This window comes from Medicago sativa, chromosome 2 (genome assembly GCF_051527215.1).
Source record: "Medicago sativa cultivar Bolivia chromosome 2, Bolivia_mono, whole genome shotgun sequence".
In the NCBI taxonomy this organism is placed as follows: domain Eukaryota; kingdom Viridiplantae; phylum Streptophyta; class Magnoliopsida; order Fabales; family Fabaceae; genus Medicago; species Medicago sativa.
The window spans coordinates 28,998,963-29,005,346 of record NC_140750.1 but is presented as its reverse complement, the minus strand read 5'-3'; positions in this window follow the sequence as shown (position 1 = coordinate 29,005,346).

Sequence of the window (6,384 nt, the reverse complement as noted above, 5' to 3'; positions counted from 1 at the left end):
GGTTGAATGTATAAATATGCTTGAGTACCCTCATCTTTTGAACTAGCTTTTGGGATGAGATACAAACCAATTTAACACTGAGCACTTTAGTATATGCTATAATTTTATGCATAACTTTGCTAAATTTTCAAGAAAAATGCATACTATACAGCTAGGTTTTATATATAATTAACCTATCTACATCAAATTCATAAAAACTATACCTAATCCCTCCCAACAATATAGATGATTTCCAGTGACATAGCTCTCTCCCTATTGATAAATTTATCTCCCTATCTTGGTTTTGTGTTACGGAAGTTAGCATGATATATTTTGATACTTATTAGGCATTTTTTTTTTTGGGTGAAGGGGTCCATTTACTTGAAACAAATGGATAATGTCATTTGGTGAGAGATAGACAACAACAAAATATATAATGGATCCTACCATTAAGTGGGTCCCACCACTATTAATTATTTATATATTTTTATAAACTTCATTGTGTCTTTTATCTCTCCAAATGAAAGAAATGAAGAGGACACTAAATGGAGAGAATCCCAACTCATTTTTGGGAGGCCGTGAAGCATGTTGTGAACTCCTTTTTAAGATTCTACCATGATTCAACGGAGTGTCAGGGAAGCCTTTCGAACAAATTTATGACCCTTTCTTTAAGTTAGCCTAATTAGGTAACACTTAGTCGGTCTAGTTGCTCATCTGAAGATCATGATTTGTCCACGTTTTTTAAGTGGTCGTTTGGATCAGTCACTCCATCGTATGTTTCTATAATGGGCGGTTTCCTAAACGCCCAGAGTAGCGGCTCCAACATGATCCTTTTAGAAAACATTCCATTTTAAAACAAATTTTGTTCTTGATCATAGTATTCTGGAGATGTTGGAACATACCATCATTTCTTTCTTGGAGGTGAGTGATGGTGTGTCTTGCTTCCTAAGTCGCAACTTTGAAGGTTGAATATTGTTTTGCCATTTTGAGGCGTCACTAACTTCATTGCTTCTGGAGTTCCTTTTTCTTGTTCAACGTTTTTGTTTTTTCCGATGGCGATCATCGTATCGAGATTGATCGTAGTGTTGTTGGTGACCTAAAGCGCTCTAAATGTGGACACGTTGATCTGTTAGTTCATTTGTAGTATGTTCTGGTGGGGCGAAACTTGATGGTGCTCGAGGTGTGATGATGATTGGTCATAGTTATACATTTTTCACCCAAGCAAATTGTTGATTCCACTCTCAATGCATTTGAACCTTTTGTCGAATCTGATGGTAAAAGTCTTCCAAACAATCGCTAACGCAAACATGCGCTAATTCGTTGACTCATCATTTAGAATTTCTTCACGTGCATTGGTTGTGTCGATAAACGGTAGCACGCGTTCTTCCAAAGGTTTAGCAGGTGATGGTGCCGTCGCAGTGAGGATCACCGACAAATGGGAAATGATTATGGAAGGCGTGTTACACAGTCAATGAGAATCTCAAACCACGATGTTAGCCAATGTCTCAAAATAAGTGATTTCTTTGTTCATGTGTTAATTTCAACCATTCTTATAGTAGTTAAATAGTAGAGAGATTTCGGGAAACGAAGTTATCAAAAATTCGTTGAAACAGATGGTGCCAATGTTCTGGTCGTAGAACATAAGAGTCGGTTGATGGTGGTGCGAATCAACCGTTGTGAGGATTCACGGTGGTTAGAGTCAATCCTTCATCAATACATGGTGTGTACTTGAAAAGACACCCTAACGCTCAAGTTAATAAGGTTCCAATGAGTTTTGAGGAGATTTCTTGGAAAGTGAGTGTGTACCTATTTTTGGTGTGACACGTCCAATTCGTAGAGCATTGAACGTGGATACGTTGGTTTTGCCCTTATGAATAAATGATTATTATTCCATTTATCGGATGGGTGCTTTCAAATTATGTATTTTACTTAAAATTATACCATTGAAAAAACATTTTTCGGATAGTGTATTTTGATAGACACAAACATCCAAACCAAATGGCGGGTTCAGAAATCATCCTTTGCAAACCAAATCAATCTAAGAGTTGGAGTTCCGTTTGTTCAATGAATCTTCTTTATCTTAAACAAAATAATTTTTTACGAAGACAAGAAAAAAGTTTAACGTTGGTGCTCTGTATTTTCCTCATATTATATTTTCCTCAAAGTCAGGGTTAATTCGTCGTTTCAATCTCTCTGAAGCGGTCACGTGCTATACCGGTCTGAGGCATTTCCATCGTGTTTTTCGCTTCTCCTCTTTGCAAATCCCCTTACTCCTCAGCCCCAGACCTTGCTTGCGCCACTGAACAATACAAAACTCTATTTTCTAAATTATAAATAACTGACATGTTACAAAAAATATATATATATTCTGACAGGGACCCTCTTCACTCAATAAACAAACCTCAAATCTCCACCAAAAGTTTATATTAAAAAATGGTCAAATACCTCCCTGGGTCATTTAAGTTTCACGTTTGTTTCAGATAGGTCCTTTAAGTTTCTAAGATGTCAGATAGGTCCTTTAAGTTTCTAAGGCTTCAGATAGGTCCTTTAAGTTTCGAGTTTGTTTCAGATAGGTCCTTCTATCAACCTCCGTTAAGGACATATCTGAAACCTTAAAAACTTAAAGGACCTATCTGACACCTTAAAAACTTAAAGGACCTATCTGAAACAAACGTGAAACTTAAAGGACACATGGAGGTATTTGGCCTTAAAAAATCCACCACCTTTGCTTAATTGGGTTCGTACGTGCACACTTGCACCTTTTCTCTCCCTTTATAGCATGAGTCTTCGTAAGGTAAAAAAAAAACTTACACTCTTCATGGATTTTAAGTTAAAAAATTATTGATTAAAAACTTAAATATCTTTGTTTTTTTATGTAATCTTGTGTTAGAATTCACTTTTTAAAGCGAATAAGTAGTGTCTGGAATTTGAACATTGATCCTTACATAGAGCACTCTTCATTTAAATTTTTGAATATAATATATACATTTTTACAAAAGTTTACTATTTAACAACTTTAAAAAGTGTCTTTAAAATACTTATAAACAATTCCCTTATAATGTAAAGCGGATCAAAAGCACTTGGTATAGTAAGACTTTCTTCAAGCTTAATTAGAGATCACTGTTTGATTGAGTGATAAAAATGGTGTTAAATCTTTTAATGGAGGGTTTTATCATCTATTGTAGTTCTATCTACGGTCACAATGCGTACAGAGATACTCGGTAAATAAACGGAAAAAGGGTTCATTTTTCTATTATTTTTTTCATACACACATCTTTTATCACACTTTATTATTAAAAATTTACCTTTAATTTTTTTTATATTTTAATTTGAAAAAAATATATTAGAATGTTCGGAGAAAAATTTTAGTTGAAAATTATTCAATTAAAATATAGTTAATTTAGATTTAATTTTAAAAAGAATTGCATTGTTAAGAATAATTTTATCGGATATAAAATTTGACCAAAAAGTGGTTAACTATAGAGTTTTTTATTGAATAAGCTAAAATGAAATTATAATAATCAACCGTTTTTACTTACCTCACCTCACACAAGGAGTGCTAGAGAGAAGCAAAGATCAAAGTAATGTTACATCATATACATGTATGATACACTAAAAAGAAATCAAAGAGAACTATTACAAAAAATTAAGAGGATTTAGTTACCACATGTGGTAGTCAAAAGCAAAGTTGATGTGTTTCGCTTTCAGTCAGCCTTAAGATTGCGCTTTTATGTTATCTAGCAAGTGGTGGATATTATTATTTTATTATTGAATATTCTAGAATTTCTTTCTTTCCATAAAACCCAAAATATAGAAAACCAAATTAATTGAATAATGTCGTGTTTGCGCTTAGAAAAACCTCCCAATGAACCGAACTGAGTTAAATGATCTGAAACACGATACAAAGTAACCATAACAAAGCCTAACCAATCATAAACAACAGTCCAGATTACAAGGAAAATAGTTGCAGTGGAGAAAAGTATGAGACACATCCTCCAGATTTCCACACCCTCCCACACAATATATAGAAGTAGCCGGATTCGCCCATCTTTTGAACAAATTGTCTTTCATTGGAAGGCGGTAGAGAAGGAGACGCCACACAAAAAGATTGACTTTCAGAGGAACTTATTTATGCTAAAACACAAGGTTGTCATCTGCAGGGATATGTTGACTTGTTGAAGAAAATTATAAGCAATATTATTAACAAAATCATTTTTTTAAGACTCTGAATTCCACGACCATCTGTCATTAACGTCATCCTGCAAAATAACAGAGTTCAACAGAGCATTACACTTCCTCTGTTGCTCCTCCTCCCAAGTCCATAATCTCTTACGCCACTTCCCAGCCTCTCCACCCTCACCCCCACCCTAAATGCTCCATCTAAGCCCTGATAGCAATATGGCTATCATAAAGCTCAAAAAGGCAATTAAACTTATCCTTCAAAGCTACACGTTCCATCCAAGGATCCCACAAGAATAATGTTAAATTATGCTCTCCGAACTCGCACACAGAATTATCATCAATCCAATTTCCTACATTTGTATCAACACCATGAGACCAATACTTACTAAGTTGCTTTACCACACTTAACCCCTCACCCACTCTCATGTAAAAAGAGGCCAACCTCCCTAAACCATGCTGACAACACTCTAAACCACAAACTATCACACTCCTTTTTCAACCTCCACCACTATTTTTCTAACAGAGCCATTTTGAATTCCCTTAACCGCCTAATCCCTCAACCATCCTTTCTCCTTATTAGAGCAAACAATATCCCATTTTATCCAAGGGATTTTCCTAACATCCTCACCCCCAAAAAAATAAAAGTAATAATAGTTTCCATAGAGGAAATGATACTTGTGGGCGCCTTGAAGAAGGAAAGAAAGTAAACTGAAAGAGAGAACAAGATAGACTTCAGAAGAACCAGCCGACCACCCAAGGATAGATTTATACCATTATAACTCAACAACTAGATTTAATACAAGGAAAAGTTGCAAGAAATTTAGCTTATAGGAATCACCACCAATAGGATGCCCCAAATAAAGGAAATGGATGTGCTCATTTTTACAATTCAAAATAGAGGCAGCCTCAACCAACCAAGAAGCGGCCACATTAAGACTAACATACATACTCTTATTGAAATTAACCTTAAGGCCTGAGATTACCTAAAAAAGAATAAGAACAACTTTCAGGGATCGAACATTAGCCTAACTCTTGTCTCCCAACAGTAAAATGTTATCTGCAACTTGTAAGTAAGATATTGAGATGTTGTCTAAACGACTAACTAAGTACCCACTAAAGACGCCAGCCTCCGTAGTTGCTTTCATCAAAAGATTAATTCCTTTAGCTGCTATTAAGAATAGAAAAGGTGACAGAGGGTCACCTTGTTGTAGCCCTATTTCAAATTTAAACTCATTGGTTGGAGTCCTGTTAACCAAAATATAAGCTGAAGCTGTAGTAACACATTCCATGATCAACTTCCGCCAAAGGGTAGCTAGGAAAATTCATTTTAACCATAACTGTTTCTAAATCTTTCCAATCAACCGAATCAAAATCTTTCTCAAAATCAAGTTTGAATAACAATAACTCCTTTTTTAACCTCCGGGCGTCGTCCATTACCTCATTATCTCTAAGAATTCCATCTAGGATCTGTCTTCCATGAATAAATGTTGACTGATATTCTGAAATTACACTTCCTATAACTTTACTCAATCTGTTACATAAGACCTTTTGAAATAACTTTGTACATGTTGCCTACCATGGAAATCGACGTCCGCAAGCCTTTGTGGACACTTTTAGAATAAGAGCTATAAAAGTGCTATTGATACCTCTTGGCAATTTGCCGTTATAATTGAATTATGATATGAATAACATAAAATCATCTTTTAATACAACCCAAAATTCCTTGATGAAAAAATCACAATCACACACCACCTATTTTACAATCACACAGACCTCCTAATGGATGAAAAGTTTAATTAATTATCCATTTTGTAAAAGATTCAAAGAATTAAAAGTGAGATTGTCAATTCATGGGAGGTTTGCATAACCAAACCGAAAGTGATTGGCAACATGATTAAAAACTGCTACATGGAAACCTACCACCCACTCCCATTGCTCTCTATTTACGAATAGAGAAAAAAAAAAGCATTCGAACAGTGACAAGAGGAAGTGATGCCATGATTTTGTTTTGAATTAGCATCATCCTCTTTTAACCAAATCAATTTGAAATGTTGCCATTGTTTGGTGGTATTTGATTTTGATAAAGTAAACAAGTAGGAAGTTAAGGAGTGAAATTCCTATAACTCTTCAGCCTCAAGGTCAACATCCTCCTCTGAGCGTCCAACGTAGAGTTACGATCCTCACTGATACGACCTTCCCAGTTTTGATAATGATGTTAGTGCC